General features: G+C 41.9%; 1 long non-coding RNA gene across 1 annotated transcript in view; it reads right to left on the bottom strand.

Annotated features, from left to right (window-relative positions):
- The window catches only part of LOC307215993, a 21,486-nt gene extending 17,410 nt beyond the window's left edge, over window positions 1-4,076 (bottom strand). Inside the window, exon 1 of the long non-coding RNA XR_013838858.1 lies at window positions 3,887-4,076. This is a non-coding gene — a long non-coding RNA (uncharacterized lncRNA). The remainder of the gene's footprint in view (window positions 1-3,886) is intronic.
- Window positions 4,077-14,940: the final 10,864 nt, after the last annotated feature.

Consider the following 14,940-nt stretch of genomic DNA (forward strand, 5'->3'; position numbering starts at 1 on the left):
ACTTCAGGTTACAGACTCCACCAACCCAGGAATAGTACCTTGGGTTAAGAACTTTGCTTCAGGATGAGAAGAGAAATCGTGCAGTGGCGGTGTGGCGGCAGTGGGAAGCCCCATTAGCTAAAGTGGTACCTCAGGTTAAGAACAGTTTCAGGTTAAGAATGGACCTCCGGAACAAATTAAGTTCTTAACCAGAGGTACCACTGTAAAAAGACAACAGAGATGATGCCTGTCTAATATTTTAAGAGAGGCAATTATATGGAGAGGTGCCACAGTGCTAAAGGGCTGATTGCTACATTGTGCAGAATGGACTTTCTCATCAGATGGTTTCTGTAGTAGAGGCTCACCTGCAGAGCAAGGGATTGATGAGTATATAGAGGGTGAGATGATCTTTCAGGTTATTTAGCATTTGACCACTCATGCTACGGGACATGACCAACAATGAGGTCAGATTCAGTGGCAAAACACATTTTTGGCTCAGGGACCACTGGCTAGAGGAGGATGCTCCCCCAAGAATGTGGAAGCTGGCCATCCTGCCTCAGATTAAATCCCATTAAATGAAGCTGATCGCTTCAGGGTGTGAATTATTTCAGACCAGTGACAATAATGCCACCTACTTGGGAAACCAGAATTAGTTACTTTCTGGAGCCTATAAAGAAAGACCCTGCTTGTCAAAGATCCCCTGTTCGATTTATGGTCACACTTCCCATTGTAATAGAAAAATCAATACAGCACAAGTAAATGGTGATTTCCACCTCATCCCCTTAGCCTGAAAAGGATATGATTATTAGACTTGCAGTCCTTTCTTTTTGGACAGTGGCTCTGTGTTTTTAACACATACATTGCAGTTGGTGGTAGGGATTCAGTAGGTGCAATGCTCACAGTGAGCATCTTCTTACCCGATGAAAGCAGCACCTGTTTAATTTCATCCCACCATGCAGCTGTTCTAACCAGAGAGCTTTTGCCATTAAAAGCAGCAGCAATTGGTTCCAAACTCTTGGAATTGTTAAAGGCTTCTTTCTGCCTTGCTTTCAGCTATTTTGGTTGTATGCTGTTGTCAGTTAGTATCATACAGATTGGAACAGCCAGAGTCTTTCTACACCTTTCTCTGATTGCTTCAGGGCCAAAACAACCCTTTGAAAGAATTCAAGTGTCTCCAACCCATTAAATGTAGCTAAACTGCTTGTCTGGTGCTATTTGGGATTGATCTAATTGGTCCAAACTCTTGGGTGTGATGCAATGCCTTCCTATTATCCCTTCAAATATTGCTCTAGACAACGAATGCATAACCAGGGCTGTTGTACTTTGAAGTCATTGTCAAGACTAGGTATGAGTGAATCTGTAAATTTTGGTTCCTCTCAGTTTCTCAGTTTTTACCAATCTTAAATTCAGTTCTTTACATTTGCAAATCAGCTTGAGATTGAAAAATATCACTGGGAGTTTTCTTCTGGATATTGTCAGAAAGACACAGATATAATGTATAGAAATTCTTACTACCTATGACCAACAACAATCCCACCCCATGCTCCTATTTCCACAAAATTCTTTTACCCCTACTTTAATGAAAGAAATTTCTGTTGATCAATGAATTACCATATTTTTCAGTGTATAAGATGCCCCCTACTTTTGGAGACTCCAGTTTAAGAAAATTGGGGGGAGATGGCCCAGAGTTGTTGAGATTTTTTGGGGGAGGATTACCAAAGTTATGAAGCTTTTTTTTTGGGGGGGGGAGGGTTGCCCAGATTTGTTGAGCTTTTTTTTTTTTTTGATAATAATAAGTATTATTTTATTATTATTTAGCATTTTATTTTCTCTTAGTGAGTGATGAGATTTTATTGTTACCAGTCATACTACACATACCGTAGAACCTTTGGCCTTCCAGATGTTGTTGAATTGCAAGTCCCATCAGCTCCAGCAAGAATGGCCAGTGGCCGGGGATGATGGCAGTTGTAGTTCATCCACAACTAGAGGACTACAAGTTCCCAACACCTGCTAGAGAGCTTAGCGTTAGGTTTCTTGTTGTGCGTATTTACCCCTGCCTTCCTCTGGCAAGTTTGTTTTGATCAGCAATTTGCATTTGAATGTTAAGGATCTGCTCATTAAAACAAATTATCCTGTGGGTTTGCAGACTGTTTTGCTTGACAGCACGTTGTGGAATTGCTGCTTGCATGATTTGATTGCAATGAAATGTTGGGTATGGTATATCAGGGTTAGTATGGTTAGAAATAAAACTGATGTTTGAATCGAGAATGGCATAGTTTTGCCACAGGGACCACAAGATAGTTGGCATGGCTCTTTATGACTCTTTTCAAGCCACTCCATTTATTGCTTTCCCATTCTCTTATCTTGGATAAGAGGAGACTGAGAGAAGATATGATACCCATCTTCAGATATCTAATGGGCTGTCACATGGAAGATGTAGCAAGCTTGTTTCCTCCCACTCTGGAGGCCAGGACTTGAACCAGTGGATTCAAATTACAAGAAAGGAGATACTGAGGGTGTTGCGGTACTGTCTTTGTTTTCTAAAATTGCAAATCATGTTCAGAAAGCTGCTCTGTTTTGCTATTACAGTTTGCTCCACTGGCCTTTTAGACAATATCTTTGGCTGCATAGACACTGTACCTTTAAAGCTCACTCAAAGAACAAACATTTCCCCCTCAAAGAATCCTGGGCACTGTAGTTTAAGGGTTGCCGGGGATTGTAAATCTGGAAGGGATAAATTACACTGCCCAGAATTCTTTGAAGGAAATAATGTGCTTTCAAAGTATAGTGTGTATGCAGCCATAGGCTTACTTGAAAGGGATGTTTACAAAGGATTTATAAGTAGGTAGGTAAGACGCAGGTGGCGCTGTGGGTTAAAGCCTCAGCACCTAGGACTTGCCGATCGAAAGGTCGGCGGTTCGAATCCCTGCGGCGGGGTGCGCTCCCGCTGCTCGGTCCCAGCGCCTGCCAACCTAGCAGTTCGAAAGCACCTCCGGGTGCAAGTAGATAAATAGGGACCGCTTACCAGCGGGAAGGTAAACGGCGTTTCCGTGTGCGGCTCTGGCTCTGGCTCTGGCTCTGGCCAGAGCAGCGATGTCACGCTGGCCACGTGACCCGGAAGTGTCTCCGGACAGCGCTGGCCCCTGGCCTCTTAAGTGAGATGGGCACACAACCCCAGAGTCTGTCAAGACTGGCCTGTACGGGCAGGGGTACCTTTACCTTTACCTTTTAATTGCACACTGTGAAGTTTCCAGAGAAAACTTCGCATGCCAGTTCTTGATGGGCTTGTAACCAGGCATTACTGCTACTGACTGAATAAGGATATGTTTCTGACACACAGTGTTGCTCTGTATGTCAGTGAAGCTTGGAAAATTTGAGAAACATTTGTATCCAGCCATTGAATTAACCCCTGTAAGACACATTATATCTCTTCACTGGGCAGACTCAAACATCAACTTTATTTTGGCGACTTTTCAGTGATTGTTCTGAAAGTGTTTGTATTGTCCTCACTCTTAATTGACTTCATTTGCCTTTAATAATATAATCACATAGCTAAATATAATCACATAGCCAAATATGTGAAATATATATGACATTTTGTCATATCCTATGACCTGCGGGTATAGGGCAGTATACAAATTCATTCATTCATTCATTCAATCAATCAATCAATCAATCAATAAATCAATAAATCAATAAATCAATAAATCAATAAATCAATAAATCAATAAATCAATAAATCAATAATATTCACTATGTGATAGTCACATGTGTGATTTCAGCAATTTAGATAATTCAGAACGTGGCAAAATCAGGAATTAAAAGTGTGTGGGGGGGCATCCTTGCAGCTGAAGACAGATGAAATAACGGTAGCGAGCAGGATTGTAAAAAGATGAAACCTCCTCACCGTTAATTGGCTTTTAAAAATTAACAGGGTTTTGGGAAGTATTTCTGTCTGAAAGCACTACTTTGAAAGATCAAAACAGGAGGATATTCAAGCCTTATTCAGGCATTTCATAGAACTGTGAGGGCTAACTGGGGAGGAGAGGGTGGTTATTTGTAGCCTGTGCCCAATGCTCCAGTTCTGATGTTCACATGTTATTTGAAGGGCTGAAGTGGGATTCTAAGAATGTTCAGCTGACAATGCTTAGAATCTTCCCTGCAAGAGGGAGCCTGACTAAGACAGATCTCTGTGCATGGAGGTCTGAAGTTTCTTCCTGTGAGGTGGTGGAAGTAGGGCTAACTTGTGTACTCCCGAAAGGGCATGCCATGAACAAAGCAAAAGAACACATGGAGATGACATGCTCTTTCCAAAAGCTGCATTTGACCATGTCAGATTGGATGTTTTGTTTGGCTTTTTAAGTAAAGAGAAATCAGTCGTCCTCCATCAGATTCAATAACCTTGTTTTAATAACGTTTTAAGAGCATTTTGCTGATTAACAAATGCAATATAACTCTTGTCAAAATCATCTTTGATCAAAGCAAATGCCATCAGTGTTGTAGTACATCATGCAAAGAACTCAATTTTGACTCTCTTTTTTGGTGTGTGTGTGTGTGTGTGTTTAGTGTGCACAAGCAGATTGAAGGCAGGGTTTATATATTAGCCAGTCATAAGAATCTGCTTTGAAGTATCGAGTATGGTACCCAGGAACAATTTAAAATATACTTGGCTGACATCAGGTGAGGTGTTTTTTTTTTTTTTGGGGGGGGGAATCAAATGTGGCATCCAGGGTCTTTAAAATAGTATTAGCCTCAAATATTGCACAGTTTGGAAGCAGTGGGCGAGTTTAGTTTCCTATAATCTCTAGGCTCCTATACCAATGGAATTTTGAAAGAGGAGTGTACATCTTTTAAGGTGACAGCACAGCATTACATTACATGTAATGTCTCACCAGTGAAATGTCATCTTCCTGGATGTTTTTGAAGTTTCTTTGATTCACAACTTTGCTATTAAGGCATAATTAAAAATTTTAAACGTGAGTTTTCCTGGCGCACCCCCAATAAAAGTATCATTTTATTTCCCCGGCAAATAGAGCTAAATTTGATTGGTCTACGATTCTCCTGCCTTTAGGAAAATTGCAACATGAAAAATCATATGAGAGAAAGTGGGGCATGTTGGCAAGCCCTGCTCCCAGCCAAATGTGCCATCTTCCCCTTTGTGCTGGGCCCAGGGGTAACCCGTGAAATGCAGTCCAGGACAGGTCCAGAATCCGAAGCTTCTGCTAAGAGTCAGTCCAACGGGGCCAAGGCAGGAAACCAGGAAAGGACAGGTACAGAATCTCAGGCAGGTTCTAGCATACAGCAATGTTGCTCCCACAACCTGGGGTGGGGTCCAACAGCCTTTTATCTTTGTCGGTGTAGCGGCCGGTCCTGATCCCCCGGCAAATCACCTCCCTGTTTTGCCCGAAGTCGAGCACTCCTCCTGCGAGTACTCGGGTCTCTCCTTCTCTCATACCTTAGTCTCTGTAGCTCGGGAGACGTTGGTGGGTTACTGGACCCAGGGGCTGCCTCAGCCTCCCCTGACCAAATTGGTAGTGGAGCAGATGTAAGTGATGGCCCAGCTGAAGGCAACAAGGTAATCCCCGCATCTGGAGCCAGGGCAGGCTCAGGCCCCTGACTCGGCTCAGCTGGTGTTTGTTGCAGGAGAACCTGTGCAGACTGGGACTCTTCAGGATCAGGCCACAGACTTGGTTCAGATGATGCCTGAGGCAAAGGATCCGGTGCAGACTGAGTCTCCTCTGGTTCCAAGTCTCAGCCAGAGTCCCAGGCAATCACACCCTTGTTGGGAGTGCTCTGTGAGTTGAAAGGCAAATTAGAGTGGCTCCAGTGCGATTTAGAGCCATGATTCTTCAATTAATAAAAAAACCCCTATTATTCAATAGCTCATATTCTAATCTGAATTCAGGGTTCCTAATGCTAGCTTGTTTGAGCAAGCATTAGGAGTCCCAGGACCACCACCATTTTCACCTGAGTCCTAGAGATATTGCCAGCATTTCTGGAAAGGACTCTTTCAAAATGTTGTCACAATAGACCACACTTCCTTTTTTTTTATAATAATATTTATTAAATTTTGTATAACCAATAAAAGGCATTCATAATTGTTGGTTTCTGCTCTCTTCACTGAGCAGCGAAAGGCTTGTCACAAGACAATGTTTACATTCCACAGACAGCATTGCTGTTGTGTTTCCCACGGGAAAGGGAGACTGGATGTGACATACACTGGTTTCCTGTTTTTCACTGTTCTCTCTCAGTGTGATTCTCTCTGTGCTTCAGAGGAGAGAGGATGCATTTCTGCTCCGGCAGAGGCAAAAATGTTTTTCTGTAATCTACCAGCTTTGAAATGTAAATAAAGCAATATAGAGTATGAGCACGTATTCCTCATCATTCCGCTGTGCACTGGACACTGCTAATCTACATTTTGGTTATGGGCCCAGAACGACGCAGTCATCTGATGCCGGCAAAAGGATCGGAATGCAAAGGGACGGATCGGACGGGCTCTGCGCGTCAAGATGATTGATGAGGTATGTGCTACTGCTCCGGGCAGCCTGCCAGCTTCTATTTAATGGCTTTATGGCTGGACTTTGAACTTTTATGTCCGTTTGCCGGGAACAGGCAGCGGCTATGCTGGGGAAATCGAAAGTAACTTTTAAAAGTGCTTTTGGGCTGAAGCAGCTGCAGAGAATAGTGACACAGCACTATTTAAGGCAGCAGAGGGAAAGCACTTTTGAACTTGCCTTTGGCATGATGCTTGAGGCAGCTGCAGTTAAGCAGAGTGGCACAGGCTCACAGAGAGAAAGCACTTTTGAACTTGCCTTTGGAATGAGGCTTGAAGCAGCAGAGACGCAGCTTGTATAAAGCAGCTTGTTTAAAGCAGCAGAGATGACGCAGAAGGCTAATGCCAGAGTCATGATGGCCCTTCAGGATGCTTGTGGAATTCCTAAGCTCAATAAGACAAACTATGCGGACTGGGTTATCTATGCAGAGGCTATTCTGTGGAAAGAGGGTCTGTTTGAAGTTATTACAGACACCCCCCCAGCTCCAATTACAGATGCATGGGAAGCTAAGGATTCCAAAGCAAGGGGAACTCTTACATTGATAGTATCCCCAGAAGAGCTCTGTCTATTGCGTGATAAGACCTCAGCCAGAGAAATTTGGGACGCTTTGAGAGAGGCTCACTTGAGGACAGAAGCTGGATCTACCATGTTTTATTTTAACAAGCTGCATAATATGGCTAGCTGCAGAAGGCTGGCTGATGCACGTGGGGAATCTGATGCCAATCAGCCACATGCTCAGCTCAGAGTAGCTTGTGATACTGCCATGATTCAGAAAAAAGCAAACCGCCAGGGTGATAGCTGCATGGGAAAGGGGGAGACTTCACAGTCGTCATCCCAGAGTGCAGTGGAACCACCAGATGGCGCCAAAGCTTTGAAGGCAGTGAAATGCTACTCGTGTGGACGTCTAGGCCATATGAAGAGGGAATGCAAATATCCCAGGGCCAAGACAGAGCAGCGCAGCGAAAGCTCATCGCGTGGAAAAGGCCAGAGCAAAGGCAAAGGTCCAGTGTCCAGGACAACGCAGCCCAAAGCAATGGTCTCACGCTTCACTCCAAAAGTTGCAGAGGTCCAGAAGACGTCTAGATCTTTCTTCGTTGTTGATTCAGCGGCGACCCATCACATGTGCAACGATAAGCGACTGTTCGTGTCTTTTACACCGCAGGAAGGTGCGATTCACCAGGCGGATGACCACACAATCCCCAGTAAAGGCTACGGAACTGTTGTTCTTCACAGTTTGGACTTATCGATACAGAATGTACTTTATGTGCCAGATGCCAAACATAATTTGCTCAGCGTTGGACAGCTGAATGAGCGGAACATTGACGTTTCCTTTAAGAACAAAAGGTGCATCATCACAAAGAAAAATGATTATGTATTGTATGCTGAATATGTTGATCATTTGTATGTTTTATATTATGATGATGTTGTGCAGGATGACACTTGTTGCATTGCAGGTTCTAACAAAAGTTTGCATGCAGATTGTATTCACGATTTTCATCGAAAATTTTGTCATTTGAATTTTGAGGCAGTATCTAAAATGCCTGCCTTGGTTGAAGGCATGACTATTAAACCCTGCAGGTACCACATGAAGTGCAAGGCATGCGCAGCAAACAAGGTGAAAATGGCTGCGAAAGGTAAGGTGTCTAGTAGGCAAGCTACAGAACCATACCAAATTATTCATGCTGATTTGGTTGGACCACTAGCGCCCTCTTTGGGAGGAAATAGGTACTTCATGGTTCTCATTGATGCATTTTCCAGGTATATTTATGTGTACAATCTCAAGCAGAAATCAGAGGCTTTTCCTAGGTTCAAGGAATTCTGTGCTTGGTTGGAAAATGTGCATGGTAAGAAGGTAAAGACTCTTTTCAGTGATCGCGGGGGAGAATTCACTTCTCAGCAGTTTGAAGCTTTTCTGACTGAGAAAGGAATTCAACACGATTTGTCTAGTCCTCGCTCGCCATGGCAGAATGGACTTGCAGAACAAGCAAATCAGACATTGCTTCAAGGGTTAAAAACCTTGCTACATGATGCAAATCTTCCAGAGAGTTATTGGGCCGAAGCTCTCTCATGTTTCACTTACAGTTATAATCGCAGGTTATCTTCAGCGATTAGTTGTACCCCCTATGAGAAGATGTTTGGCAAGAAGCCATACATCAAACACATGAGAATTTTTGGTTCTGACATGTGGGTTCACTCACCACAAAACTCCAAGTTAGACAAGCGTGGTTTGCATGGTATCTTTCTAGGTTATGAGAAAGGTTCTTACAGAATAAGGATGACTGACTCTAAGACTATTAAGCTCACAAGAAGTGTTGAGTACAATGCCAAGTGGGGGGAGAATGTGGGAATTTTCCAATGTTACCCTGATGACAGTGATGAGACTGAGGATAGTCAAAAGCAACCACAGCAACCCACACCCACTGATGAAGGTTCTGATTCTGAGTCTGAAACTGAATCAGGTGATTCAGAGGATTTCAAGAGTGTGAAAGCCTCTATGCGACCCTCTGAAAGCTCTGATCAAGAATTGGAGGAACCATTGTTCACAATAGGTCACTTTTCTCCTAAGAAAGAAGAGGAGAGTGTTGAAGACCTAAGGCTAATTCGCAGGTCACAGAGAGCCACAAAAGGCAGACCTCCAAAGAGATTTGCTGATGAGTTTGCTAAGATAGCAGTAACAGCTGTTAAAAGCTCCAAGAAGGTATTTGAACCTTCAAGTTTCCAAGAAATCCAGGATTTGGATTCAAAGGAAGCTGAGCCATGGTTAAATGCCATGAAGGCTGAGCTTGATTCCTTGGAAAGGAACAAAACATGGGAACTTGTTCCAGTAGTTCCAGGAATGAAACTGCTTGGAAGCAAATGGGTCTTCAAAGCGAAGACTGATCAAAATGGCAAGATAGTCAGACACAAAGCCAGGTTGGTAGCCAGAGGTTTTGCACAGGTACCAGGTGAAGACTATCACGAGACCTACTCACCCACAGTGAGGTATGAGAGCATTAGGCTTATGCTCAAACTAGCTGCAGAGGAGAATCTACACATTAGTCACCATGATGTGAATACAGCTTTTCTGTACGGATCTCTAAATGAATCACTTTATATGCTTCCACCTGATGGCGTACAGGTAAAACAGGGATTTGTTTGTGCTCTGAAAAAGTCCCTTTATGGTCTCAAACAAAGTGCACGGTGTTGGCACACAAAACTCACTGAAGTATTGTTTTCTCTAGGTTTTAAGCAAGGGAAAGCTGATCCATGTGTATTTGTCAAGGAGGAGGGGCAAAAGAAACTGTATTGTTTGTTTTATGTTGATGATCTTTTAGTCTTTTGGGATGATGTCACAATGTACAATAACGCCCTAACTCAACTGAAAGAGCACTTTGACATGAAAGATCTTGGTGAGGTAAACAACTACCTATCTCTGGAAATAGAGAGAGATCAAGATGGTAACATTCTAGTACACCAGTCACGGAAAATTGCTGATGTGTTAAGCAAACTAAACCTGATGGATGCTAACCCTGTAGACACACTGATGACAACAGGTTATCAGGTAGATGACACTGAAGAAGCATTTTCTGACACTACACTGTACAGAAGTGTGCTAGGCAAGCTAAACTTCATTGCCAGATGTTCAAGACCAGATATTGCTGTTAGCTGTAATTTGCTAAGCAGACAAGTCAACAATCCTACTGTTAAGGATTGGAAAACTCTGAAATGCATAGCGCGGTATTTGAAAGGCACTATGCATTACAGACTGAGATTTAACAATCAGAAGTCTGGTGGTCTTGAGATATTTGCAGATGCAAGTTTTGGAGGTGACACTACAGACAGGAAAAGCACGTCTGGAGTTTGCTATATGTACAATCAGGGTCTATTTGATTGGTCATGCAAGAAGCAAACAACAGTTAGCTTAAGTACTTGTGAAGCTGAACTGAATGCACTGTCTTATTCACTCAAAGATTGTGAATGGTTGTTACAATTGTGCAAAGACATGAAAATTCCTGTCAAATGTCCAATCCAGGTTTACCAGGACAACAAAGCATGTTTGGCTTTGCTGAATTCTGAAGGTTGTAAGCAAAGCATGAAGCACTTGCAATTGAAGTTGCAACATGCTAGAGAACGTATTCAAAAGGGACTCGTAACAGTGTCCTATATGCCAGGTAATGAAATTCCTGCTGATGTATTGTCCAAGATTGTATCAAGGGATCAACACTGTACCTATGTGCAGAAGTTGGGTTTGTACTGATATTGTACGAATACGCTGCCCAGTGATGTTCACAGAAAGGGGGAGGATGTTGGTTTCTGCTCTCTTCACTGTGCAGCGAAAGGCTTGTCACAAGACAATGTTTACATTCCACAGACAGCATTGCTGTTGTGTTTCCCACGGGAAAGGGAGACTGGATGTGACGTACACTGGTTTCCTGTTTTTCACTGTTCTCTCTCAGTGTGATTCTCTCTGTGCTTCAGAGGAGAGAGGATGCATTTCTGCTCCGGCAGAGGCAAAAATGTTTTTCTGTAATCTACCAGCTTTGAAATGTAAATAAAGCAATATAGAGTATGAGCACGTATTCCTCATCATTCCGTTGTGCACTGGACACTGCTAATCTACAATAATAACATAATATTTTCCATTATCCACATTTCATTCTCAACTTTGGACTTCCTCACATCTCTTGTTCCTGCTTTCTAAACATAAATTTTACCAGCAAATTATTAACTTGATTTAATTCATATAATATAATTTTCCAATATTTAATGTCTTAAATTTTGGAATTTAACATACTCTTATTGAAGCTTAATCATAAAATATTAATTATCCCAAATTTATCTTTTCATCTTCCGATTGAATTTAAATTTATATTCTTTATAACTAGTTTGTTGAAGCCATGTTTTTGCTAATCTTACATCTTTCTTAACAATCATACAATTTACAATATTTTTGTAGATAGTCCTTGAATTTCTTCCAGTCTTCCTCCACCAGTTCTTCTCCCAGGTCTCGGATTCTGCCCGTCATCTCCGCCAGTTCCATATAGTCTATCAGTTGCATCTGCCATTCTTCCAGTGTGGGTAATTCTTGAGTTTTCCAGCTTTTAGCGATGAGTATCCTTGCTGCTGTTGTTGCGTACATAGAAAAGGTTCGATCCTTCTTTTGCACACTCTGACCAACAATGCCCAAGAGAAAGGCCTCTGGTTTCTTAGGGAAGGTATACTTAAATACCTTTTTCAGTTCATTATACATCATTTCCCAGAAAACCTTCACTCTAGGGCAAGTCCACCAGAGGTGAAAGAATGTTCCTTCAGCTTCTTTACACTTCCAACATTTATTATCAGACACAATAGACCACACTTCCTTGACCAACAGGAAGTGTGGTTTGAAGCTATGTACATATACTATTGGCACATTTATCCCCCCCCCTTTCTTCTTTACATAACTGGGACAGAGAACTTCCAAACAATAAAACATAAATTTTAATCTAATTAAAAAAGGAAAAGCACACAGCTTGGTGCACCGTTCTGTCAGCTCCTATAGAAAGCCATTGTATAAAAGTCAAGATAGAAGTCTCTGATAAGTGGGGAATTCACTCTCACAAGGTATTAGAAGTGGAAGGAGCACTAACAGTAACTCACCCGGTACCTTAAATGAATTCTATTAGACTGTGAAATAAGACACCTTTCCTAGGTCATCCCAGGGAAGAGATCGCTAGGCATTTCATAAATTACTTTTAGAGGTACAATGTTTTGGAAAGGGGAATAAAGCAAAATTGGGTTGTGAGCCTAAGAATGCTTTCTTGAGATTAAGCTCCCATTGAAATTGATGGGGCTCGCTTCTAGTAAATCTATTTCAGCTAACATGCCCTTCAAATGTCAAACATGAAAATATTATTTATTATTTCTGTTTACATATCACAGAATGGTTCACAAATACAAGTATAAAATGCATGTCTTATGCTATTTGTTTTGTGCAATCAATGCATAAAGTAACATAACATCATCAGCAGCAAGAAACAACAGCAGCCAAAATAGGACGCTCTTGTGGACTGCTAATACACTTGGCCACCATGCCAACGATCACTACTCAAGCCACATATTCCATGATTAGACATTACATTCACAGATAATAAAATAATTGAATTGTAGAGTTGAAAGGGACCCTGAGGATCATCTAGTCCAGGCTTCCTCAAACTTGGCCGTCCAGATGTTTTTGGCCTACAACTCCCATGATCCCTAGCTAGCAGGACCAGTGGTCAGGGATGATGGGAATTGTAGTCCCAAAACATCTGGAGGGCCGAGGTTGAGGAAGCCTGATCTAGTCCAACTCCCAGCCATGCAGAAATCTTTTGCTCAACATGGGGCTTGAACCCATGACTCTGAGACTAAGAGTCTCATGCTCTACCAACTGAGCTATCCACAGGATGTAATCTATATGCATTTATTCTCCAGTGGCTTGTCTTCCATAGGCTTCTGAAGCAACTTGAGCTCCATTTTGAAAACTACAGCAATCGGTTTGCAATTAAGCACAACAACCGTCTTGCAATCTTTAGTTCAGATTTTTGTATTGCAGGGGGTTGGAAGAGATGACCATTGGGGTCCCTTCCAGCTCTGCAATTCTTTGATTCTATGATTCTAAGCACTCACCTAGTCATCTTTGGAGAGGTTACTTCCGGGTTTTGGTGGTCGCGCATATGCAGAAGCTCCGAATCGCAACCCATGTGTGCGCAGACGCGACGCTGTGGGTTGAGAACGCTGCGGGTTGTGAATGTGCCTCCTGCACGGATCACGTACGCAACCCGAGTGTCCATTGTAATAATAATAATAATAATAACAATAATAATAATAAATAATTTTATTTGTACCCCGCCCTGTCTGGCCAGAGCTGGACAGCTAACATCATAAAACTAACACAGTATACACTGTTATGCATGAGCAGAACTTTTTTGTGAGCCAGTATGTTCTGCAGATTTTTTTTTTTTTTTGCAACCCAATTCACTCCAAAACAAGAGTGGCAACAACCCGAAGAATGTTTAATCTCACAATGGATGCGGCTGTATGGAACAGATTCAGCTCAAAACATTTAGCAGCATTTACTATCTGGAAAGGCAGTTATTCTTGGATGGAAGTGAAGCAGTGCTCTGGGATTTGTGTTCATGAGCACGCATTTACATACATATACACACTAGAATCAAAATGGATCCAATGTAGAGATTGAGGTTCTGGAGATTTCTCAGGGAAATTAGAATCCCAAAGACTAGCAACTCCACCAGTTTAGACTAGTGTCATATTTTATTTTATTTTTAAATCCCCAATCCATCCAAAATACAAATAGAGCCAATAAATTAGCAGGTACAAGAAAACAGAGACTGTGCCTGATACAGGCAGTTGAGTATAGGGGACAAGAAGGAAATTTCAACATACCCAGCAAGACACAAGTTTGCATACTCTTTTTCTGAAACAGAGTCATATTGCTGTTTCATATTCAGATTTTAACCTGGAAACCCTGGAACCTGTTCTTTAGATTCTTTCCCACATATATTCTAATTTATATTTGTTAGATATAATTTGACTACCGTTCAGTGCTCCAGATTAACACTGGCATTTCATCTCCAGAATCCATGCATTTCTTTCAAAATCTGTATCATCCGCACATTTTGATGGACACATCAACGATCCACATCATTTATGAGGATGTTGAGCATCACTGGAGTGGAGCACCACTCTTTATCTCTTCCCTGTCTGACATTGATCCATGAACTAGCACTTGCTTCTGGCAAAGTGAGCTCTGGGGTGATGTGGTACTTTGCGCCTTTCTAACCAAAGGGATAAATAGTATTAAAAGGCAATTAAAATGGTATTACCTCCCTTTTATTGGTTTCCCAGGTGAGCAATTGCAGTGGATAATTCAAGAAATGTTAAGAGCTTATGAAAGTAAGAATCGATGTTCTATCTGCTCAACAACTAAAACAAAACAACACACAAATGCTATCTGAAAGCTAGAATTATTCATCTCTCCCTGTCCCCAAAGGGAAAAAAAATAGAACTAAACTTGGGGGAGGGGAGTTTTGTGGACATTTTTGTTTCCCATTTTTTTCTGTGAAAAGAGAAGGGGGTTGTTTGTGGTGCTGGGAACTTGTTGTAGTATTGGCTCTCGCTCACAATGATCTCAGGGGTGGGAGGGGATCCTTACATTTGCCATTACAAATGCCAAAATCCCAAACTTTAGCATCACTACAAATCTATGATGACAATTTGATAGTTACACATTGCAGTAGGACATTGTTAAAATGGGTGGAAAATTATGATGGGCTGTATCTGCTCTCCAAACATATGTCTCCCTTTTAAATGGAGACTAGAATGCTACTGAAATTTCATTTTTAAAAAAATGAAGTTTGGCATTTTTTCATCACGGGAAACCAAATGA

This window comes from Podarcis cretensis (genome assembly GCF_951804945.1).
Source record: "Podarcis cretensis genome assembly, chromosome: 5".
Classification (NCBI taxonomy): domain Eukaryota; kingdom Metazoa; phylum Chordata; class Lepidosauria; order Squamata; family Lacertidae; genus Podarcis; species Podarcis cretensis.